The sequence below is a fragment of the Rhinoderma darwinii genome, unplaced genomic scaffold (genome assembly GCF_050947455.1).
Source record: "Rhinoderma darwinii isolate aRhiDar2 unplaced genomic scaffold, aRhiDar2.hap1 Scaffold_3407, whole genome shotgun sequence".
NCBI classification, from domain to species: domain Eukaryota; kingdom Metazoa; phylum Chordata; class Amphibia; order Anura; family Rhinodermatidae; genus Rhinoderma; species Rhinoderma darwinii.
Genome location: NW_027463432.1, coordinates 1 through 25313, shown reverse-complemented (window position 1 = coordinate 25313; position 25313 = coordinate 1). Strand labels below are relative to the sequence as shown.

The following is a 25313-nucleotide window of genomic DNA, read 5'->3' as shown; positions in this document are numbered from 1 at the left end:
GTGGCTGGCTCAGGTGCAGCTCTTTAACCTACCTAAAAGGGAGGGCGGAGAGAAGACAAGGAAGGTGAATGAGCTGTTCCAATGTGAAATGCCGGAAACACAGAAACACAGAAGACACACACACACACACACACACACACACACACACACACACACACACACACACACACACACACACACACACACAACAAGAGGTGGCAATGTATTAATTAATTGCATTTAATAAATGAGCTCATTATCACACATGACTGTACAAATGCATTGTCCAACAGGTGTTGAAATAATGGGATTAAAAGGGGAGATCCCATCAGAAAGACAAAAACAATAGCAAACACAAATAGCACTTTTGGAATCTGATTTTAGTCAACACATAAGGGAAGGGTGCACCGGTCCTGGAAATACTGCAATACCAGGTCAATGCGTGGAGTGGACAGAGCAAGCTCTATTTCCATCTCCCTGTTCTAAAAATCCATTTAATATATGGTCCCCAGATAGGGGACGTATCAGATATTAAACTGATAAGAACAGATTTTTTTTATCTTTTTATTGAGAAACACAATACAATTTATACATCTCACACAAAAAATACACAAATCTTCACCAAATTTTACAAATATATCACAAAACCATAATACAATAGAAATACCACAAAAAGAAAACACAATACAATCAGAATCATATGATATTCCTCATAACACAAAAATATTACAATGTAATTGAATTACACTTCTACACAATAGCATTACATCTAGCCATAACACCAGATATCCTCATATCTTTCCCTTTACAATGTTCCTTTCCCTTTAAGGCTGTCCATGAGGCTGATATTCTGAAAAACAGAAAAATAGAAAGTCAATTAAATCTGGAAATAATTTGACCACTGCTCAACTTTCCACAAATTCACAGCATTACTTTGCGATTTTTTACAATCCAACAGAAAATAGATGTACATGTTAGCAACCACCAATTTAATACAATCTCTGGGAGTAATCTCTTCTTTTTTAAAGAGAGCGATGTTTCTTGCTTTCCACAATGCATCTTTCACAGAATTTATCACTTGCCAAGCGACTCGGTTTTCACATCTCATTAGATTTAAGGAGACTCCATATAGTACCTGTTTGTAACCAATAGTCTGCACCTTACCAACCTCCTTTATGAAGCTAGATGCTTTCTCCCAGACGTCATTTGCATATTTACACGCCCATAGTAGATGTTCCACAGTTTCTGACTCACCACAATGGCTTCTGGGACATTTGGCTGATCTAACTAAACCCCTATTATGCTGAAAATCCCTAACAGGGACACACTGATGCACTGCTGCCCAGGCTAGATCCTTCTGCGGATTAAATAAACAATTAGCAGAGACATTTTTCCAAATTTGTTTGGCTACTGCAACTGGATACCGTTCGATTGGTAATGTAATTTTCTTTTGCTGCACGTAATATGTTAGCTTTCTCTGATCTTTTAACACCTCAATGTTTACATGCTGTAGTTTAAACTGCACTACAATTTTTTCCACCACCTCGTAAAACTTGGGGAGAATCAGAGCATAAGGTCTGTGTAACTCCAACTTTACCCATGAATATTTCTGCAGGACATAACCTGTGAAGAATAATGTCCACATACCACATTTTGTATTGGATAACACACATTTTATCACGAAGCTGAAAAATTTCAAGTAAATGAACATATCAAGATCAGGCATACTCTTGCCTCCTTGCCTTTTTTCTCTGCATACCTTGTCTCTGGATAGTTTTTCCATCTGCGAGCTCCAAAGAAAAAAGAATAAAACTTTTTTAAGTCTTTTTAACCATAAATTATTCATGGGAAATACAAGGCCCACAAATAAAATGACCGGCAAAAGTTCTGCTTTGATTACCAAAACTTTACCTTCCATGGAGAGATCCCTTAATTTCCAAAAATTTACTTTATTTTGCATTTTAGTTTTGACCATCTCCCAACTTTCCTCTCCTGAGACCTCTTTATTGAACCAAATCCCAAGGACTTTTATTTTATCAGATAATTTTATCTGGTCTGGCAGTTCTTGCTGCCATGCACCCAATGTCATACAAGCACATTTGTTAATATTAAGTACTAACCCTGCGGCACCTTCAAACATTCTTGACCAAAGGATGACTCGCTGTACACTTGTGCCTGTAGATGCAACAATATTAACATCATCCATATATGCAATGCATTTCACTTGATCTCCATTAGACCCAGGCAAAAAAATTCCTCTGATAATCTTATCATTCCTCAAGGTTATTAAAAATGGCTCCAAAGCACAAATAAAGAGGATTGGTGAAAGAGGGCACCCCTGCCTTACTCCACACAAGAGTGGCACCCCTTCACTAAACATACCATTAATTTCAACAGTACTATATGCTCCCTTATATAGGGTTTTAATTTTATTAACAAAACCGGTCGGAAACCCCATTTTCTCCAAGACCTGAAATAAAAAGGACTGGTTAACTGAATCATAAGCTTTTTTGAAATCAAGACTTAATAAACAAACTGCTTGTTTCCTGTCTGTACTATACAGTAACGCATCTCTCAGTACTGACAAGCTCTGGGCAATGCATCTCCCAGGTACTGCACAGGATTGGTCCTCACCTATTACCTTGTGAATGACCTTTTTCATTCTATTGGCCAAAATTTTTGCCGCTAGTTTCATATCACAATTTAATAAAGTTATCGGCCTCCAGTTTCCAATGTCCTGCTTGTCACCTCCTTTAAATAACAAAGTAATAACCCCCTCCTGAAGGCTAGAGGGTACAGAGGACTCCTTTAAAATATCTCTGCATATCAAGGTAACCTCCTCTTTTATAATATCCCAAAACTTTATATAAAATTCATATGTCAGCCCATCTACTCCAGGGGTTTTGTTTTTACCAAAGCTTTTTAAAGTATCCAAAATTTCCTCTTCTGTTACCTCCTCCAGTAGGCCTTTACAGTCTTCCTCCGTCAGATTAGAATCTAAAACATTTAGAAATTGATTAACACAACTATTATCTCTTCTCTCCTGTGAAAATAGAGATGCATAAAAGTTGCTTGCCACTTTAAGCATCCCCTGGGTATTCTCCACATACCCATCTCCATATTTTAAAGAGATCATTTTTTCCTTCTTCTTAATTTTTTTAAAGAAATAACTTGAACATTTCTCTCCTTCTTCAACCCATTTTGTTTTAGTACCAAAAATAATTTTTTTACCATTCTCCTTAATTTTTTTCTCCCTTTCCATTTTAAGAAAGGAGATCCTTTCCTCCACATCATAACCCCTTTCTTTTGCAGCCTGTAGGGCCCGAAGTTTAAAAACTACACCATGTAGCTCTTCTCTTTTTTCTGCGGCGATCTTCCGTCCCCACTTTTTGAAGAAATTTTTAATGTCTTTTTTAACACGTAGCCACCAGCAAAGACTGGACGTATATTTGATTCTGGAAAACTTAAACTTAAAAAACATATTAGAAAAACTTTCTACTACTCTCTGGTCTTCTAAAAGAAGTCTGTTTAGCTTCCAGAACCCTCTTCCACATTCTAAACCTCCTTCAAAACCTATTTCAACTAATAACCCATGATGGTCTGAAAATACATTATCCTCTAACTTACAATCAATAATTGTTAAATTTTTTGACACAAACACGTAATCTATACGTGAGCTGGTTTGTCCATTTGACCATGTGTACCCAGCATCACCTGCCTTACACGAGACCCATGCGTCTGTTAGATTTGTATCAGATACCAAAGTTCTCAGTACTTTACTAGCAATGTCCTCTTTAGTGTCTTCTTGGTCCCTTTTCCTCTTCCGATCTCTTTTGTCCAGGACAGTGTTGAAATCACCGCAGATAATTGTTGGTCTCGCATCTGGAACAAAGAGAGAAAGTGCTTCCAAAAGCTCCACCCTCCCTTTTTTCCCGGGAGGTGCATAAATATTAAAGAAACGGAAAACTTTTTTGTGCAGAACAGCAGTTACGTAAAGCAAACGTCCAGGTATAATTTCCTGAAAACTTAAAATTTCCCAATCTGGGCTGTTAAACAAAATACAAATACCTGCTGATCTATTATCTAGACCAGTGGACCATACTGAAGGCCCTTTAGTCCATTCCTTTTCTAATGGCTTAATGTCCACATCAAAACCTATGCCACATTCCTGTAAAAACAAAATATCTGCCGGCATAGAACCCAAATAACTTAAAACTGCTGCTCTTCTCACCTTTCCTTTAATACTCCTTACATTTAAGGAGAAACATTTTAGTGCACTCATGTTCCTGAGTCACTACTACACATCCTCCGAAGGGTGACAGGTTCACCCTCTCCATCAGACTCCTGTAAGGCTTTCTTTTTACATCTTCCCTCCCCTTTGCCTTTCTTTCCTCCTGGCCTTTTAAGACACACGGTTTTATCCATCTCGTCCCCCTCTTCCTCCTCCACAATGATCTTCTCTTCTGGAGCTTCTCTTTTTCCTTGCTGATTCTCCTCTTTACTGGACTCCTGACTTTGTGACGCCTCTCTGTTTGGACTCTTCTTCCTCTTCGTAGCCGGACCCTCCTCCTGCTGGACCGCACCTGTAAGGAAAGAAGAAACAAGGCTGCCTCCAAGGGGGTTTCCCCCCCCAGAGGCAACAACCTCCGGACTTTCTCCACTTGATATCTCCTGCTCAACCGGTAAATTTGGAGGTAAATTACTGCTGCTTAGGATGTCCAAAAAATTATTCTCTGTTAGAATGTCTTCTATGTCCTGTTGAATGGAGGTTTGTATTGCGGTCATAGATGGCTCAGAGGGACCGCTTTTTGCTGCTTCCGCATATGTTTTCTTTCTCACCCTTGCTGGACATGCCCCAAACAAATGGTCATCCTTCCCGCATAAATCACAGGTTTTTTTTAACTTGGGGCATCCTCTGGTAGTATGTTCCGCACTGTTGCAATTTGAACATTTTTGGCCAGATGGGCAACTCTCTTGTAAGTGTCCATATGACATACAATTCCTGCAGTAATAAGATTGACCTCTATAGAACAAACGTCCTCTGCTCTTACCCAGGGAGAAGAAAGCTGGTGGAGTTCTCCGACCTCTAGGATCTCCAGGATCTTCTTTAAAGACCACCACGTACTGCCTCTTGCCATTCCATACTCCCCACTTATTGGTCAATTTCTTCAGGTATCTCACCCTTGCACAGTATCTCAAGAGAAAACTTGTAATATCATCTTCATCAATGTAAGGGTTAAAAACGTGCACAGTTAGAAGCACTTCCTCATGCATATAAAGGAATTCCAATTTTATCCCTTCAAAATCCGCATGTTTTTCAAATTTTTGATAACGTTGGTATAAATTATGACAGTTCCCAATTGCATAGAAGGTTAGATCAAAAAAACCAGACCTGGAAAAATCCTGGAAACACAGCAGTTCCTCCGGTTGAAAAGCAAGATGACCCAGCAAAATCTTCTCAAAGATGTAATGATCGTTGATCTTCTCCCGATATCCTTCCTGTATCCGAATACGAATGGTGTTTCGCAGCCGCACCGAAGCCGGCAAATCCCCTCGGTCCTCCAACATGATCCGCAGTTCCTAAGGGCAATAAAGAACAGAGATTTCCTCCATAGAGTCAATCCTGCGATCCCTCCTTAAATATCCATACAGCAGGATTCACCCCCCCTATAGCAGCATGTGGCTTAAGACGATAAATCGCCGATGCCACAAGGCCGAAGGGGCTACTGTCCTGGTTCTGGACTGCCTAGTGACTAAACTACTTGAGCTTAGCCAAAAGGCCGAGAAGCGATAACCCGAGCGGCCCTTGCCTTGCCCGAGCCTGTCCCATACTGCTGTTCACCCCTTGCAGCGATTGATTCAGCCTACTCCTAGGCAATTCCATGGGGCCCTGCAGGCTCACACACATTTACAGCTACTAAGCGGGAGGGAGGTGAATAAAGGCCGGAGAGGAAGCTACACAGGATTTGCTTCTTTTGCTTGCACCACAATGCAGTGCTGAAAGAGGAGGAATCTACATAAAAACGCCTTCCTGGCAACGCCCAAATGCCCTCCTGCCATGCAGATAAACACTGGCAGCGGCAGCAAGTGCATGCCCACAGCCACCCCTTGTTCCTTCACACCTTGTATCAGCTGTAATCCAGTCCAGTCCAGTCCAGTGCTGCCTGCTGAGCAGCACTGACCAACACTGCCTGGGCCCAGGCTTTTATCTATCTCTGAGGCAGGCCCCATTATGATGTCAGAAAGCTGGCTCTGGAATCCTGAGGGCTCCACTATGACACGTGCAAAGTTCCGTCTGAACTTTATATAAGACGGTGCGGCTCAGTCAGTCACTCAGTGTTGCCTGAGAGGGCAACACTGCAACAGCCGGCCGCCAGGCTGTCTTTTTTTTGCACATTTATTTGCCTCCAGGAGGCCACAAGAGGGAGACAAGGGACTGCAAAATGGAAAATAGGCATCCACCAACTTTACAGACAACTTCTCTTTGCTCCTACAACCTCCATCCTTGCACAGTTTGTTATTCTTCCAGGTAACATAGTAACAAATCCAAATTGCTGCTCTCTTTGTAGGCAAGCAAGGGTTTGTTGCAACTGCAATTCTTACTTCTTCTTGGAAATGTAGGGACGACAGTACATTCCATCACATCCATCTAGTGTACACAGGTAGGTCCATTGTGGCGGGCGGGCTGCTTTAATGGCTGTTTGCTGTTCCCCCTACTCCACTCCACTATTTGACTGTGGTGCTGCATCAATCAATCAGTGGCTGGCTCAGGTGCAGCTCTTTAACCTACCTAAAAGGGAGGGCGGAGAGAAGACAAGGAAGGTGAATGAGCTGTTCCAATGTGAAATGCCGGAAACACAGAAACACAGAAGACACACACACACACACACACACACACACACACACACACACACACACACACACACACACACACACACACACACACAACAAGAGGTGGCAATGTATTAATTAATTGCATTTAATAAATGAGCTCATTATCACACATGACTGTACAAATGCATTGTCCAACAGGTGTTGAAATAATGGGATTAAAAGGGGAGATCCCATCAGAAAGACAAAAACAATAGCAAACACAAATAGCACTTTTGGAATCTGATTTTAGTCAACACATAAGGGAAGGGTGCACCGGTCCTGGAAATACTGCAATACCAGGTCAATGCGTGGAGTGGACAGAGCAAGCTCTATTTCCATCTCCCTGTTCTAAAAATCCATTTAATATATGGTCCCCAGATAGGGGACGTATCAGATATTAAACTGATAAGAACAGATACTACACTTGATCTTAGCCAAAAGGCCGAGAAGCGATAACCCGAGCGGCCCTTGCCTTGCCCGAGCCTGTCCCATACTGCTGTTCACCCCTTGCAGCGATTGATTCAGCCTACTCCTAGGCAATTCCATGGGGCCCTGCAGGCTCACACACATTTACAGCTACTAAGCGGGAGGGAGGTGAATAAAGGCCGGAGAGGAAGCTACACAGGATTTGCTTCTTTTGCTTGCACCACAATGCAGTGCTGAAAGAGGAGGAATCTACATAAAAACGCCTTCCTGGCAACGCCCAAATGCCCTCCTGCCATGCAGATAAACACTGGCAGCGGCAGCAAGTGCATGCCCACAGCCACCCCTTGTTCCTTCACACCTTGTATCAGCTGTAATCCAGTCCAGTCCAGTCCAGTGCTGCCTGCTGAGCAGCACTGACCAACACTGCCTGGGCCCAGGCTTTTATCTATCTCTGAGGCAGGCCCCATTATGATGTCAGAAAGCTGGCTCTGGAATCCTGAGGGCTCCACTATGACACGTGCAAAGTTCCGTCTGAACTTTATATAAGACGGTGCGGCTCAGTCAGTCACTCAGTGTTGCCTGAGAGGGCAACACTGCAACAGCCGGCCGCCAGGCTGTCTTTTTTTTGCACATTTATTTGCCTCCAGGAGGCCACAAGAGGGAGACAAGGGACTGCAAAATGGAAAATAGGCATCCACCAACTTTACAGACAACTTCTCTTTGCTCCTACAACCTCCATCCTTGCACAGTTTGTTATTCTTCCAGGTAACATAGTAACAAATCCAAATTGCTGCTCTCTTTGTAGGCAAGCAAGGGTTTGTTGCAACTGCAATTCTTACTTCTTCTTGGAAATGTAGGGACGACAGTACATTCCATCACATCCATCTAGTGTACACAGGTAGGTCCATTGTGGCGGGCGGGCTGCTTTAATGGCTGTTTGCTGTTCCCCCTACTCCACTCCACTATTTGACTGTGGTGCTGCATCAATCAATCAGTGGCTGGCTCAGGTGCAGCTCTTTAACCTACCTAAAAGGGAGGGCGGAGAGAAGACAAGGAAGGTGAATGAGCTGTTCCAATGTGAAATGCCGGAAACACAGAAACACAGAAGACACACACACACACACACACACACACACACACACACACACACACACACACACACACACACACACACACACACACACACAACAAGAGGTGGCAATGTATTAATTAATTGCATTTAATAAATGAGCTCATTATCACACATGACTGTACAAATGCATTGTCCAACAGGTGTTGAAATAATGGGATTAAAAGGGGAGATCCCATCAGAAAGACAAAAACAATAGCAAACACAAATAGCACTTTTGGAATCTGATTTTAGTCAACACATAAGGGAAGGGTGCACCGGTCCTGGAAATACTGCAATACCAGGTCAATGCGTGGAGTGGACAGAGCAAGCTCTATTTCCATCTCCCTGTTCTAAAAATCCATTTAATATATGGTCCCCAGATAGGGGACGTATCAGATATTAAACTGATAAGAACAGATACTACACTTGATCTTAGCCAAAAGGCCGAGAAGCGATAACCCGAGCGGCCCTTGCCTTGCCCGAGCCTGTCCCATACTGCTGTTCACCCCTTGCAGCGATTGATTCAGCCTACTCCTAGGCAATTCCATGGGGCCCTGCAGGCTCACACACATTTACAGCTACTAAGCGGGAGGGAGGTGAATAAAGGCCGGAGAGGAAGCTACACAGGATTTGCTTCTTTTGCTTGCACCACAATGCAGTGCTGAAAGAGGAGGAATCTACATAAAAACGCCTTCCTGGCAACGCCCAAATGCCCTCCTGCCATGCAGATAAACACTGGCAGCGGCAGCAAGTGCATGCCCACAGCCACCCCTTGTTCCTTCACACCTTGTATCAGCTGTAATCCAGTCCAGTCCAGTCCAGTGCTGCCTGCTGAGCAGCACTGACCAACACTGCCTGGGCCCAGGCTTTTATCTATCTCTGAGGCAGGCCCCATTATGATGTCAGAAAGCTGGCTCTGGAATCCTGAGGGCTCCACTATGACACGTGCAAAGTTCCGTCTGAACTTTATATAAGACGGTGCGGCTCAGTCAGTCACTCAGTGTTGCCTGAGAGGGCAACACTGCAACAGCCGGCCGCCAGGCTGTCTTTTTTTTGCACATTTATTTGCCTCCAGGAGGCCACAAGAGGGAGACAAGGGACTGCAAAATGGAAAATAGGCATCCACCAACTTTACAGACAACTTCTCTTTGCTCCTACAACCTCCATCCTTGCACAGTTTGTTATTCTTCCAGGTAACATAGTAACAAATCCAAATTGCTGCTCTCTTTGTAGGCAAGCAAGGGTTTGTTGCAACTGCAATTCTTACTTCTTCTTGGAAATGTAGGGACGACAGTACATTCCATCACATCCATCTAGTGTACACAGGTAGGTCCATTGTGGCGGGCGGGCTGCTTTAATGGCTGTTTGCTGTTCCCCCTACTCCACTCCACTATTTGACTGTGGTGCTGCATCAATCAATCAGTGGCTGGCTCAGGTGCAGCTCTTTAACCTACCTAAAAGGGAGGGCGGAGAGAAGACAAGGAAGGTGAATGAGCTGTTCCAATGTGAAATGCCGGAAACACAGAAACACAGAAGACACACACACACACACACACACACACACACACACACACACACACACACACACACACACACACACACACACACACACAACAAGAGGTGGCAATGTATTAATTAATTGCATTTAATAAATGAGCTCATTATCACACATGACTGTACAAATGCATTGTCCAACAGGTGTTGAAATAATGGGATTAAAAGGGGAGATCCCATCAGAAAGACAAAAACAATAGCAAACACAAATAGCACTTTTGGAATCTGATTTTAGTCAACACATAAGGGAAGGGTGCACCGGTCCTGGAAATACTGCAATACCAGGTCAATGCGTGGAGTGGACAGAGCAAGCTCTATTTCCATCTCCCTGTTCTAAAAATCCATTTAATATATGGTCCCCAGATAGGGGACGTATCAGATATTAAACTGATAAGAACAGATACTACACTTGATCTTAGCCAAAAGGCCGAGAAGCGATAACCCGAGCGGCCCTTGCCTTGCCCGAGCCTGTCCCATACTGCTGTTCACCCCTTGCAGCGATTGATTCAGCCTACTCCTAGGCAATTCCATGGGGCCCTGCAGGCTCACACACATTTACAGCTACTAAGCGGGAGGGAGGTGAATAAAGGCCGGAGAGGAAGCTACACAGGATTTGCTTCTTTTGCTTGCACCACAATGCAGTGCTGAAAGAGGAGGAATCTACATAAAAACGCCTTCCTGGCAACGCCCAAATGCCCTCCTGCCATGCAGATAAACACTGGCAGCGGCAGCAAGTGCATGCCCACAGCCACCCCTTGTTCCTTCACACCTTGTATCAGCTGTAATCCAGTCCAGTCCAGTCCAGTGCTGCCTGCTGAGCAGCACTGACCAACACTGCCTGGGCCCAGGCTTTTATCTATCTCTGAGGCAGGCCCCATTATGATGTCAGAAAGCTGGCTCTGGAATCCTGAGGGCTCCACTATGACACGTGCAAAGTTCCGTCTGAACTTTATATAAGACGGTGCGGCTCAGTCAGTCACTCAGTGTTGCCTGAGAGGGCAACACTGCAACAGCCGGCCGCCAGGCTGTCTTTTTTTTGCACATTTATTTGCCTCCAGGAGGCCACAAGAGGGAGACAAGGGACTGCAAAATGGAAAATAGGCATCCACCAACTTTACAGACAACTTCTCTTTGCTCCTACAACCTCCATCCTTGCACAGTTTGTTATTCTTCCAGGTAACATAGTAACAAATCCAAATTGCTGCTCTCTTTGTAGGCAAGCAAGGGTTTGTTGCAACTGCAATTCTTACTTCTTCTTGGAAATGTAGGGACGACAGTACATTCCATCACATCCATCTAGTGTACACAGGTAGGTCCATTGTGGCGGGCGGGCTGCTTTAATGGCTGTTTGCTGTTCCCCCTACTCCACTCCACTATTTGACTGTGGTGCTGCATCAATCAATCAGTGGCTGGCTCAGGTGCAGCTCTTTAACCTACCTAAAAGGGAGGGCGGAGAGAAGACAAGGAAGGTGAATGAGCTGTTCCAATGTGAAATGCCGGAAACACAGAAACACAGAAGACACACACACACACACACACACACACACACACACACACACACACACACACACACACACACACACACACACACAACAAGAGGTGGCAATGTATTAATTAATTGCATTTAATAAATGAGCTCATTATCACACATGACTGTACAAATGCATTGTCCAACAGGTGTTGAAATAATGGGATTAAAAGGGGAGATCCCATCAGAAAGACAAAAACAATAGCAAACACAAATAGCACTTTTGGAATCTGATTTTAGTCAACACATAAGGGAAGGGTGCACCGGTCCTGGAAATACTGCAATACCAGGTCAATGCGTGGAGTGGACAGAGCAAGCTCTATTTCCATCTCCCTGTTCTAAAAATCCATTTAATATATGGTCCCCAGATAGGGGACGTATCAGATATTAAACTGATAAGAACAGATACTACACTTGATCTTAGCCAAAAGGCCGAGAAGCGATAACCCGAGCGGCCCTTGCCTTGCCCGAGCCTGTCCCATACTGCTGTTCACCCCTTGCAGCGATTGATTCAGCCTACTCCTAGGCAATTCCATGGGGCCCTGCAGGCTCACACACATTTACAGCTACTAAGCGGGAGGGAGGTGAATAAAGGCCGGAGAGGAAGCTACACAGGATTTGCTTCTTTTGCTTGCACCACAATGCAGTGCTGAAAGAGGAGGAATCTACATAAAAACGCCTTCCTGGCAACGCCCAAATGCCCTCCTGCCATGCAGATAAACACTGGCAGCGGCAGCAAGTGCATGCCCACAGCCACCCCTTGTTCCTTCACACCTTGTATCAGCTGTAATCCAGTCCAGTCCAGTCCAGTGCTGCCTGCTGAGCAGCACTGACCAACACTGCCTGGGCCCAGGCTTTTATCTATCTCTGAGGCAGGCCCCATTATGATGTCAGAAAGCTGGCTCTGGAATCCTGAGGGCTCCACTATGACACGTGCAAAGTTCCGTCTGAACTTTATATAAGACGGTGCGGCTCAGTCAGTCACTCAGTGTTGCCTGAGAGGGCAACACTGCAACAGCCGGCCGCCAGGCTGTCTTTTTTTTGCACATTTATTTGCCTCCAGGAGGCCACAAGAGGGAGACAAGGGACTGCAAAATGGAAAATAGGCATCCACCAACTTTACAGACAACTTCTCTTTGCTCCTACAACCTCCATCCTTGCACAGTTTGTTATTCTTCCAGGTAACATAGTAACAAATCCAAATTGCTGCTCTCTTTGTAGGCAAGCAAGGGTTTGTTGCAACTGCAATTCTTACTTCTTCTTGGAAATGTAGGGACGACAGTACATTCCATCACATCCATCTAGTGTACACAGGTAGGTCCATTGTGGCGGGCGGGCTGCTTTAATGGCTGTTTGCTGTTCCCCCTACTCCACTCCACTATTTGACTGTGGTGCTGCATCAATCAATCAGTGGCTGGCTCAGGTGCAGCTCTTTAACCTACCTAAAAGGGAGGGCGGAGAGAAGACAAGGAAGGTGAATGAGCTGTTCCAATGTGAAATGCCGGAAACACAGAAACACAGAAGACACACACACACACACACACACACACACACACACACACACACACACACACACACACACACACACACACACACACAACAAGAGGTGGCAATGTATTAATTAATTGCATTTAATAAATGAGCTCATTATCACACATGACTGTACAAATGCATTGTCCAACAGGTGTTGAAATAATGGGATTAAAAGGGGAGATCCCATCAGAAAGACAAAAACAATAGCAAACACAAATAGCACTTTTGGAATCTGATTTTAGTCAACACATAAGGGAAGGGTGCACCGGTCCTGGAAATACTGCAATACCAGGTCAATGCGTGGAGTGGACAGAGCAAGCTCTATTTCCATCTCCCTGTTCTAAAAATCCATTTAATATATGGTCCCCAGATAGGGGACGTATCAGATATTAAACTGATAAGAACAGATACTACACTTGATCTTAGCCAAAAGGCCGAGAAGCGATAACCCGAGCGGCCCTTGCCTTGCCCGAGCCTGTCCCATACTGCTGTTCACCCCTTGCAGCGATTGATTCAGCCTACTCCTAGGCAATTCCATGGGGCCCTGCAGGCTCACACACATTTACAGCTACTAAGCGGGAGGGAGGTGAATAAAGGCCGGAGAGGAAGCTACACAGGATTTGCTTCTTTTGCTTGCACCACAATGCAGTGCTGAAAGAGGAGGAATCTACATAAAAACGCCTTCCTGGCAACGCCCAAATGCCCTCCTGCCATGCAGATAAACACTGGCAGCGGCAGCAAGTGCATGCCCACAGCCACCCCTTGTTCCTTCACACCTTGTATCAGCTGTAATCCAGTCCAGTCCAGTCCAGTGCTGCCTGCTGAGCAGCACTGACCAACACTGCCTGGGCCCAGGCTTTTATCTATCTCTGAGGCAGGCCCCATTATGATGTCAGAAAGCTGGCTCTGGAATCCTGAGGGCTCCACTATGACACGTGCAAAGTTCCGTCTGAACTTTATATAAGACGGTGCGGCTCAGTCAGTCACTCAGTGTTGCCTGAGAGGGCAACACTGCAACAGCCGGCCGCCAGGCTGTCTTTTTTTTGCACATTTATTTGCCTCCAGGAGGCCACAAGAGGGAGACAAGGGACTGCAAAATGGAAAATAGGCATCCACCAACTTTACAGACAACTTCTCTTTGCTCCTACAACCTCCATCCTTGCACAGTTTGTTATTCTTCCAGGTAACATAGTAACAAATCCAAATTGCTGCTCTCTTTGTAGGCAAGCAAGGGTTTGTTGCAACTGCAATTCTTACTTCTTCTTGGAAATGTAGGGACGACAGTACATTCCATCACATCCATCTAGTGTACACAGGTAGGTCCATTGTGGCGGGCGGGCTGCTTTAATGGCTGTTTGCTGTTCCCCCTACTCCACTCCACTATTTGACTGTGGTGCTGCATCAATCAATCAGTGGCTGGCTCAGGTGCAGCTCTTTAACCTACCTAAAAGGGAGGGCGGAGAGAAGACAAGGAAGGTGAATGAGCTGTTCCAATGTGAAATGCCGGAAACACAGAAACACAGAAGACACACACACACACACACACACACACACACACACACACACACACACACACACACACACACACACACACACACACAACAAGAGGTGGCAATGTATTAATTAATTGCATTTAATAAATGAGCTCATTATCACACATGACTGTACAAATGCATTGTCCAACAGGTGTTGAAATAATGGGATTAAAAGGGGAGATCCCATCAGAAAGACAAAAACAATAGCAAACACAAATAGCACTTTTGGAATCTGATTTTAGTCAACACATAAGGGAAGGGTGCACCGGTCCTGGAAATACTGCAATACCAGGTCAATGCGTGGAGTGGACAGAGCAAGCTCTATTTCCATCTCCCTGTTCTAAAAATCCATTTAATATATGGTCCCCAGATAGGGGACGTATCAGATATTAAACTGATAAGAACAGATACTACACTTGATCTTAGCCAAAAGGCCGAGAAGCGATAACCCGAGCGGCCCTTGCCTTGCCCGAGCCTGTCCCATACTGCTGTTCACCCCTTGCAGCGATTGATTCAGCCTACTCCTAGGCAATTCCATGGGGCCCTGCAGGCTCACACACATTTACAGCTACTAAGCGGGAGGGAGGTGAATAAAGGCCGGAGAGGAAGCTACACAGGATTTGCTTCTTTTGCTTGCACCACAATGCAGTGCTGAAAGAGGAGGAATCTACATAAAAACGCCTTCCTGGCAACGCCCAAATGCCCTCCTGCCATGCAGATAAACACTGGCAGCGGCAGCAAGTGCATGCCCACAGCCACCCCTTGTTCCTTCACACCTTGTATCAGCTGTAATCCAGTCCAGTCCAGTCCAGTGCTGCCTGCTGAGCAGCACTGACCAACACTGCCTGGGCCCAGGCTTTTATCTATCTCTGAGGCAGGCCCCATTATGATGTCAGAAAGCTGGCTCTGGAATCCTGAGGGCTCCACTATGACACGTGCAAAGTTCCGTCTGAACTTTATATAAGACGGTGCGGCTCAGTCAGTCACTCAGTGTTGCCTGAGAGGGCAACACTGCAACAGCCGGCCGCCAGGCTGTCTTTTTTTTGCACATTTATTTGCCTCCAGGAGGCCACAAGAGGGAGACAAGGGACTGCAAAATGGAAAATAGGCATCCACCAACTTTACAGACAACTTCTCTTTGCTCCTACAACCTCCATCCTTGCACAGTTTGTTATTCTTCCAGGTAACATAGTAACAAATCCAAATTGCTGCTCTCTTTGTAGGCAAGCAAGGGTTTGTTGCAACTGCAATTCTTACTTCTTCTTGGAAATGTAGGGACGACAGTACATTCCATCACATCCATCTAGTGTACACAGGTAGGTCCATTGTGGCGGGCGGGCTGCTTTAATGGCTGTTTGCTGTTCCCCCTACTCCACTCCACTATTTGACTGTGGTGCTGCATCAATCAATCAGTGGCTGGCTCAGGTGCAGCTCTTTAACCTACCTAAAAGGGAGGGCGGAGAGAAGACAAGGAAGGTGAATGAGCTGTTCCAATGTGAAATGCCGGAAACACAGAAACACAGAAGACACACACACACACACACACACACACACACACACACACACACACACACACACACACACACACACACACACACAACAAGAGGTGGCAATGTATTAATTAATTGCATTTAATAAATGAGCTCATTATCACACATGACTGTACAAATGCATTGTCCAACAGGTGTTGAAATAATGGGATTAAAAGGGGAGATCCCATCAGAAAGACAAAAACAATAGCAAACACAAATAGCACTTTTGGAATCTGATTTTAGTCAACACATAAGGGAAGGGTGCACCGGTCCTGGAAATACTGCAATACCAGGTCAATGCGTGGAGTGGACAGAGCAAGCTCTATTTCCATCTCCCTGTTCTAAAAATCCATTTAATATATGGTCCCCAGATAGGGGACGTATCAGATATTAAACTGATAAGAACAGATACTACACTTGATCTTAGCCAAAAGGCCGAGAAGCGATAACCCGAGCGGCCCTTGCCTTGCCCGAGCCTGTCCCATACTGCTGTTCACCCCTTGCAGCGATTGATTCAGCCTACTCCTAGGCAATTCCATGGGGCCCTGCAGGCTCACACACATTTACAGCTACTAAGCGGGAGGGAGGTGAATAAAGGCCGGAGAGGAAGCTACACAGGATTTGCTTCTTTTGCTTGCACCACAATGCAGTGCTGAAAGAGGAGGAATCTACATAAAAACGCCTTCCTGGCAACGCCCAAATGCCCTCCTGCCATGCAGATAAACACTGGCAGCGGCAGCAAGTGCATGCCCACAGCCACCCCTTGTTCCTTCACACCTTGTATCAGCTGTAATCCAGTCCAGTCCAGTCCAGTGCTGCCTGCTGAGCAGCACTGACCAACACTGCCTGGGCCCAGGCTTTTATCTATCTCTGAGGCAGGCCCCATTATGATGTCAGAAAGCTGGCTCTGGAATCCTGAGGGCTCCACTATGACACGTGCAAAGTTCCGTCTGAACTTTATATAAGACGGTGCGGCTCAGTCAGTCACTCAGTGTTGCCTGAGAGGGCAACACTGCAACAGCCGGCCGCCAGGCTGTCTTTTTTTTGCACATTTATTTGCCTCCAGGAGGCCACAAGAGGGAGACAAGGGACTGCAAAATGGAAAATAGGCATCCACCAACTTTACAGACAACTTCTCTTTGCTCCTACAACCTCCATCCTTGCACAGTTTGTTATTCTTCCAGGTAACATAGTAACAAATCCAAATTGCTGCTCTCTTTGTAGGCAAGCAAGGGTTTGTTGCAACTGCAATTCTTACTTCTTCTTGGAAATGTAGGGACGACAGTACATTCCATCACATCCATCTAGTGTACACAGGTAGGTCCATTGTGGCGGGCGGGCTGCTTTAATGGCTGTTTGCTGTTCCCCCTACTCCACTCCACTATTTGACTGTGGTGCTGCATCAATCAATCAGTGGCTGGCTCAGGTGCAGCTCTTTAACCTACCTAAAAGGGAGGGCGGAGAGAAGACAAGGAAGGTGAATGAGCTGTTCCAATGTGAAATGCCGGAAACACAGAAACACAGAAGACACACACACACACACACACACACACACACACACACACACACACACACACACACACACACACACACACACACACACACACACACAACAAGAGGTGGCAATGTATTAATTAATTGCATTTAATAAATGAGCTCATTATCACACATGACTGTACAAATGCATTGTCCAACAGGTGTTGAAATAATGGGATTAAAAGGGGAGATCCCATCAGAAAGACAAAAACAATAGCAAACACAAATAGCACTTTTGGAATCTGATTTTAGTCAACACATAAGGGAAGGGTGCACCGGTCCTGGAAATACTGCAATACCAGGTCAATGCGTGGAGTGGACAGAGCAAGCTCTATTTCCATCTCCCTGTTCTAAAAATCCATTTAATATATGGTCCCCAGATAGGGGACGTATCAGATATTAAACTGATAAGAACAGATACTACACTTGATCTTAGCCAAAAGGCCGAGAAGCGATAACCCGAGCGGCCCTTGCCTTGCCCGAGCCTGTCCCATACTGCTGTTCACCCCTTGCAGCGATTGATTCAGCCTACTCCTAGGCAATTCCATGGGGCCCTGCAGGCTCACACACATTTACAGCTACTAAGCGGGAGGGAGGTGAATAAAGGCCGGAGAGGAAGCTACACAGGATTTGCTTCTTTTGCTTGCACCACAATGCAGTGCTGAAAGAGGAGGAATCTACATAAAAACGCCTTCCTGGCAACGCCCAAATGCCCTCCTGCCATGCAGATAAACACTGGCAGCGGCAGCAAGTGCATGCCCACAGCCACCCCTTGTTCCTTCACACCTTGTATCAGCTGTAATCCAGTCCAGTCCAGTCCAGTGCTGCCTGCTGAGCAGCACTGACCAACACTGCCTGGGCCCAGGCTTTTATCTATCTCTGAGGCAGGCCCCATTATGATGTCAGAAAGCTGGCTCTGGAATCCTGAGGGCTCCACTATGACACGTGCAAAGTTCCGTCTGAACTTTATATAAGACGGTGCGGCTCAGTCAGTCACTCAGTGTTGCCTGAGAGGGCAACACTGCAACAGCCGGCCGCCAGGCTGTCTTTTTTTTGCACATTTATTTGCCTCCAGGAGGCCACAAGAGGGAGACAAGGGACTGCAAAATGGAAAATAGGCATCCACCAACTTTACAGACAACTTCTCTTTGCTCCTACAACCTCCATCCTTGCACAGTTTGTTATTCTTCCAGGTAACATAGTAACAAATCCAAATTGCTGCTCTCTTTGTAGGCAAGCAAGGGTTTGTTGCAACTGCAATTCTTACTTCTTCTTGGAAATGTAGGGACGACAGTACATTCCATCACATCCATCTAGTGTACACAGGTAGGTCCATTGTGGCGGGCGGGCTGCTTTAATGGCTGTTTGCTGTTCCCCCTACTCCACTCCACTATTTGACTGTGGTGCTGCATCAATCAATCAGTGGCTGGCTCAGGTGCAGCTCTTTAACCTACCTAAAAGGGAGGGCGGAGAGAAGACAAGGAAGGTGAATGAGCTGTTCCAATGTGAAATGCCGGAAACACAGAAACACAGAAGACACACACACACACACACACACACACACACACACACACACACACACACACACACACACACACACACACACACACAACAAGAGGTGGCAATGTATTAATTAATTGCATTTAATAAATGAGCTCATTATCACACATGACTGTACAAATGCATTGTCCAACAGGTGTTGAAATAATGGGATTAAAAGGGGAGATCCCATCAGAAAGACAAAAACAATAGCAAACACAAATAGCACTTTTGGAATCTGATTTTAGTCAACACATAAGGGAAGGGTGCACCGGTCCTGGAAATACTGCAATACCAGGTCAATGCGTGGAGTGGACAGAGCAAGCTCTATTTCCATCTCCCTGTTCTAAAAATCCATTTAATATATGGTCCCCAGATAGGGGACGTATCAGATATTAAACTGATAAGAACAGATTTTTTTTTTTTTTATTGAAAGCCCGAGTCGTGCTTTCTATCACCCAAGTGCATAAAAAGTGCAGAGGTGCCACACAAAAAGTGCACAAGGATGCGGTCTATCGCAGCCCTTCTCTTAAAAGAGAGAGGCCCCGCATAACCATTCCCTGACCCTCCAAACCTTAGGCCTAGAGGATCAAGGATCGATGGTCCCCCCTCGCCGAAGCTTAGGGAGACCCAAACACACTCCTAGGCTTCTACCTGGGCTGCCACCCCAGTGTCCACCTAGGAGCCTGCATCCTAGTTGCACCTCCCCTCCGAAGAAGGGAGGCCGGGTTGCAGGGGAAAAAGGAACCAGAAGGCCACACATTTTCCCCCTAGACCTCAGGAGGGTCCCAAAAGGGCACCGCATCCCAAAATCCTTGTGACAAACGTGACAAACACACAGTGAAAAACAAAATTAAATAAGTGGATGTGCGCTGTGATACAGCCTGGACATCCGCCAGGTATATAAAAATTCCTCATCTCCCAGCCAGAAGGCCGGGAGAAAAAAGGTGTGTGCTTAGAAGTGTGAAAGAAGAGTGCGTGCAAGTGTGCCTTCACTCAGTGGGATCCCACCCCCAGTGAGTTAGGGCACCCCAGGGTCACCAGCCCTGGGGCACATAGCAACTCGGGCTTTCAAACTACCCGACCTCCTGACCTCGATCCGGCGGTCGCCTGGTCACCTACAAATGGTACCTTTAAACCAAATGCGTACACCAGAGCGATGACCGTTGTGGTTCCCTGCCCTCACCTCGGCGTTCTGTCATCCCCCTACGATGGCCCACGTACCACCGGCAGGGATGATTACTAACCTCAGATTGAGCATGTACTACACTTGATCTTAGCCAAAAGGCCGAGAAGCGATAACCCGAGCGGCCCTTGCCTTGCCCGAGCCTGTCCCATACTGCTGTTCACCCCTTGCAGCGATTGATTCAGCCTACTCCTAGGCAATTCCATGGGGCCCTGCAGGCTCACACACATTTACAGCTACTAAGCGGGAGGGAGGTGAATAAAGGCCGGAGAGGAAGCTACACAGGATTTGCTTCTTTTGCTTGCACCACAATGCAGTGCTGAAAGAGGAGGAATCTACATAAAAACGCCTTCCTGGCAACGCCCAAATGCCCTCCTGCCATGCAGATAAACACTGGCAGCGGCAGCAAGTGCATGCCCACAGCCACCCCTTGTTCCTTCACACCTTGTATCAGCTGTAATCCAGTCCAGTCCAGTCCAGTGCTGCCTGCTGAGCAGCACTGACCAACACTGCCTGGGCCCAGGCTTTTATCTATCTCTGAGGCAGGCCCCATTATGATGTCAGAAAGCTGGCTCTGGAATCCTGAGGGCTCCACTATGACACGTGCAAAGTTCCGTCTGAACTTTATATAAGACGGTGCGGCTCAGTCAGTCACTCAGTGTTGCCTGAGAGGGCAACACTGCAACAGCCGGCCGCCAGGCTGTCTTTTTTTTGCACATTTATTTGCCTCCAGGAGGCCACAAGAGGGAGACAAGGGACTGCAAAATGGAAAATAGGCATCCACCAACTTTACAGACAACTTCTCTTTGCTCCTACAACCTCCATCCTTGCACAGTTTGTTATTCTTCCAGGTAACATAGTAACAAATCCAAATTGCTGCTCTCTTTGTAGGCAAGCAAGGGTTTGTTGCAACTGCAATTCTTACTTCTTCTTGGAAATGTAGGGACGACAGTACATTCCATCACATCCATCTAGTGTACACAGGTAGGTCCATTGTGGCGGGCGGGCTGCTTTAATGGCTGTTTGCTGTTCCCCCTACTCCACTCCACTATTTGACTGTGGTGCTGCATCAATCAATCAGTGGCTGGCTCAGGTGCAGCTCTTTAACCTACCTAAAAGGGAGGGCGGAGAGAAGACAAGGAAGGTGAATGAGCTGTTCCAATGTGAAATGCCGGAAACACAGAAACACAGAAGACACACACACACACACACACACACACACACACACACACACACACACACACACACACACACACACACACACACACAACAAGAGGTGGCAATGTATTAATTAATTGCATTTAATAAATGAGCTCATTATCACACATGACTGTACAAATGCATTGTCCAACAGGTGTTGAAATAATGGGATTAAAAGGGGAGATCCCATCAGAAAGACAAAAACAATAGCAAACACAAATAGCACTTTTGGAATCTGATTTTAGTCAACACATAAGGGAAGGGTGCACCGGTCCTGGAAATACTGCAATACCAGGTCAATGCGTGGAGTGGACAGAGCAAGCTCTATTTCCATCTCCCTGTTCTAAAAATCCATTTAATATATGGTCCCCAGATAGGGGACGTATCAGATATTAAACTGATAAGAACAGATACTACACTTGATCTTAGCCAAAAGGCCGAGAAGCGATAACCCGAGCGGCCCTTGCCTTGCCCGAGCCTGTCCCATACTGCTGTTCACCCCTTGCAGCGATTGATTCAGCCTACTCCTAGGCAATTCCATGGGGCCCTGCAGGCTCACACACATTTACAGCTACTAAGCGGGAGGGAGGTGAATAAAGGCCGGAGAGGAAGCTACACAGGATTTGCTTCTTTTGCTTGCACCACAATGCAGTGCTGAAAGAGGAGGAATCTACATAAAAACGCCTTCCTGGCAACGCCCAAATGCCCTCCTGCCATGCAGATAAACACTGGCAGCGGCAGCAAGTGCATGCCCACAGCCACCCCTTGTTCCTTCACACCTTGTATCAGCTGTAATCCAGTCCAGTCCAGTCCAGTGCTGCCTGCTGAGCAGCACTGACCAACACTGCCTGGGCCCAGGCTTTTATCTATCTCTGAGGCAGGCCCCATTATGATGTCAGAAAGCTGGCTCTGGAATCCTGAGGGCTCCACTATGACACGTGCAAAGTTCCGTCTGAACTTTATATAAGACGGTGCGGCTCAGTCAGTCACTCAGTGTTGCCTGAGAGGGCAACACTGCAACAGCCGGCCGCCAGGCTGTCTTTTTTTTGCACATTTATTTGCCTCCAGGAGGCCACAAGAGGGAGACAAGGGACTGCAAAATGGAAAATAGGCATCCACCAACTTTACAGACAACTTCTCTTTGCTCCTACAACCTCCATCCTTGCACAGTTTGTTATTCTTCCAGGTAACATAGTAACAAATCCAAATTGCTGCTCTCTTTGTAGGCAAGCAAGGGTTTGTTGCAACTGCAATTCTTACTTCTTCTTGGAAATGTAGGGACGACAGTACATTCCATCACATCCATCTAGTGTACACAGGTAGGTCCATTGTGGCGGGCGGGCTGCTTTAATGGCTGTTTGCTGTTCCCCCTACTCCACTCCACTATTTGACTGTGGTGCTGCATCAATCAATCAGTGGCTGGCTCAGGTGCAGCTCTTTAACCTACCTAAAAGGGAGGGCGGAGAGAAGACAAGGAAGGTGAATGAGCTGTTCCAATGTGAAATGCCGGAAACACAGAAACACAGAAGACACACACACACACACACACACACACACACACACACACACACACACACACACACACACACACACACACACACACACACAACAAGAGGTGGCAATGTATTAATTAATTGCATTTAATAAATGAGCTCATTATCACACATGACTGTACAAATGCATTGTCCAACAGGTGTTGAAATAATGGGATTAAAAGGGGAGATCCCATCAGAAAGACAAAAACAATAGCAAACACAAATAGCACTTTTGGAATCTGATTTTAGTCAACACATAAGGGAAGGGTGCACCGGTCCTGGAAATACTGCAATACCAGGTCAATGCGTGGAGTGGACAGAGCAAGCTCTATTTCCATCTCCCTGTTCTAAAAATCCATTTAATATATGGTCCCCAGATAGGGGACGTATCAGATATTAAACTGATAAGAACAGATACTACACTTGATCTTAGCCAAAAGGCCGAGAAGCGATAACCCGAGCGGCCCTTGCCTTGCCCGAGCCTGTCCCATACTGCTGTTCACCCCTTGCAGCGATTGATTCAGCCTACTCCTAGGCAATTCCATGGGGCCCTGCAGGCTCACACACATTTACAGCTACTAAGCGGGAGGGAGGTGAATAAAGGCCGGAGAGGAAGCTACACAGGATTTGCTTCTTTTGCTTGCACCACAATGCAGTGCTGAAAGAGGAGGAATCTACATAAAAACGCCTTCCTGGCAACGCCCAAATGCCCTCCTGCCATGCAGATAAACACTGGCAGCGGCAGCAAGTGCATGCCCACAGCCACCCCTTGTTCCTTCACACCTTGTATCAGCTGTAATCCAGTCCAGTCCAGTCCAGTGCTGCCTGCTGAGCAGCACTGACCAACACTGCCTGGGCCCAGGCTTTTATCTATCTCTGAGGCAGGCCCCATTATGATGTCAGAAAGCTGGCTCTGGAATCCTGAGGGCTCCACTATGACACGTGCAAAGTTCCGTCTGAACTTTATATAAGACGGTGCGGCTCAGTCAGTCACTCAGTGTTGCCTGAGAGGGCAACACTGCAACAGCCGGCCGCCAGGCTGTCTTTTTTTTGCACATTTATTTGCCTCCAGGAGGCCACAAGAGGGAGACAAGGGACTGCAAAATGGAAAATAGGCATCCACCAACTTTACAGACAACTTCTCTTTGCTCCTACAACCTCCATCCTTGCACAGTTTGTTATTCTTCCAGGTAACATAGTAACAAATCCAAATTGCTGCTCTCTTTGTAGGCAAGCAAGGGTTTGTTGCAACTGCAATTCTTACTTCTTCTTGGAAATGTAGGGACGACAGTACATTCCATCACATCCATCTAGTGTACACAGGTAGGTCCATTGTGGCGGGCGGGCTGCTTTAATGGCTGTTTGCTGTTCCCCCTACTCCACTCCACTATTTGACTGTGGTGCTGCATCAATCAATCAGTGGCTGGCTCAGGTGCAGCTCTTTAACCTACCTAAAAGGGAGGGCGGAGAGAAGACAAGGAAGGTGAATGAGCTGTTCCAATGTGAAATGCCGGAAACACAGAAACACAGAAGACACACACACACACACACACACACACACACACACACACACACACACACACACACACACACACACACACACACACACAACAAGAGGTGGCAATGTATTAATTAATTGCATTTAATAAATGAGCTCATTATCACACATGACTGTACAAATGCATTGTCCAACAGGTGTTGAAATAATGGGATTAAAAGGGGAGATCCCATCAGAAAGACAAAAACAATAGCAAACACAAATAGCACTTTTGGAATCTGATTTTAGTCAACACATAAGGGAAGGGTGCACCGGTCCTGGAAATACTGCAATACCAGGTCAATGCGTGGAGTGGACAGAGCAAGCTCTATTTCCATCTCCCTGTTCTAAAAATCCATTTAATATATGGTCCCCAGATAGGGGACGTATCAGATATTAAACTGATAAGAACAGATACTACACTTGATCTTAGCCAAAAGGCCGAGAAGCGATAACCCGAGCGGCCCTTGCCTTGCCCGAGCCTGTCCCATACTGCTGTTCACCCCTTGCAGCGATTGATTCAGCCTACTCCTAGGCAATTCCATGGGGCCCTGCAGGCTCACACACATTTACAGCTACTAAGCGGGAGGGAGGTGAATAAAGGCCGGAGAGGAAGCTACACAGGATTTGCTTCTTTTGCTTGCACCACAATGCAGTGCTGAAAGAGGAGGAATCTACATAAAAACGCCTTCCTGGCAACGCCCAAATG

At 46.1% G+C, this 25313-nt stretch overlaps 12 non-coding genes and 1 pseudogene across 12 annotated transcripts; all 13 read right to left on the bottom strand.

The window, feature by feature from the left end:
* Positions 1–376: 376 nt before the first annotated feature.
* LOC142705906 (U2 spliceosomal RNA) lies at positions 377–558 on the bottom strand. The gene has a single exon (XR_012868399.1). It is a non-coding gene; the product is annotated as a U2 spliceosomal RNA (small nuclear RNA).
* A 6557-nt stretch (positions 559–7115) lies between these two features.
* Positions 7116–7306, bottom strand: LOC142705922 (U2 spliceosomal RNA). The gene has a single exon (XR_012868407.1). It is a non-coding gene; the product is annotated as a U2 spliceosomal RNA (small nuclear RNA).
* Positions 7307–8654: 1348 nt separating this feature from the next.
* Positions 8655–8845, bottom strand: LOC142705914 (U2 spliceosomal RNA). Its single transcript, XR_012868405.1, has one exon. It is a non-coding gene; the product is annotated as a U2 spliceosomal RNA (small nuclear RNA).
* Positions 8846–10191: 1346 nt separating this feature from the next.
* LOC142705902 (U2 spliceosomal RNA) lies at positions 10192–10382 on the bottom strand. Its single transcript, XR_012868395.1, has one exon. It is a non-coding gene; the product is annotated as a U2 spliceosomal RNA (small nuclear RNA).
* A 1342-nt stretch (positions 10383–11724) lies between these two features.
* Positions 11725–11915, bottom strand: LOC142705890 (U2 spliceosomal RNA). The gene has a single exon (XR_012868384.1). It is a non-coding gene; the product is annotated as a U2 spliceosomal RNA (small nuclear RNA).
* A 1344-nt stretch (positions 11916–13259) lies between these two features.
* Positions 13260–13450, bottom strand: LOC142705878 (U2 spliceosomal RNA). Its single transcript, XR_012868373.1, has one exon. It is a non-coding gene; the product is annotated as a U2 spliceosomal RNA (small nuclear RNA).
* A 1344-nt stretch (positions 13451–14794) lies between these two features.
* Positions 14795–14985, bottom strand: LOC142705866 (U2 spliceosomal RNA). The gene has a single exon (XR_012868362.1). It is a non-coding gene; the product is annotated as a U2 spliceosomal RNA (small nuclear RNA).
* Positions 14986–16327: 1342 nt separating this feature from the next.
* LOC142705964 (U2 spliceosomal RNA) lies at positions 16328–16518 on the bottom strand. Its single transcript, XR_012868445.1, has one exon. It is a non-coding gene; the product is annotated as a U2 spliceosomal RNA (small nuclear RNA).
* A 1354-nt stretch (positions 16519–17872) lies between these two features.
* On the bottom strand, positions 17873–18063 carry LOC142705951 (U2 spliceosomal RNA). The gene has a single exon (XR_012868434.1). It is a non-coding gene; the product is annotated as a U2 spliceosomal RNA (small nuclear RNA).
* A 1344-nt stretch (positions 18064–19407) lies between these two features.
* Positions 19408–19588, bottom strand: LOC142705913 (U2 spliceosomal RNA; annotated as a pseudogene).
* A 2202-nt stretch (positions 19589–21790) lies between these two features.
* Positions 21791–21981, bottom strand: LOC142705939 (U2 spliceosomal RNA). The gene has a single exon (XR_012868423.1). It is a non-coding gene; the product is annotated as a U2 spliceosomal RNA (small nuclear RNA).
* Positions 21982–23329: 1348 nt separating this feature from the next.
* On the bottom strand, positions 23330–23520 carry LOC142705927 (U2 spliceosomal RNA). Its single transcript, XR_012868412.1, has one exon. It is a non-coding gene; the product is annotated as a U2 spliceosomal RNA (small nuclear RNA).
* Positions 23521–24866: 1346 nt separating this feature from the next.
* Positions 24867–25057, bottom strand: LOC142705859 (U2 spliceosomal RNA). The gene has a single exon (XR_012868356.1). It is a non-coding gene; the product is annotated as a U2 spliceosomal RNA (small nuclear RNA).
* Positions 25058–25313: the final 256 nt, after the last annotated feature.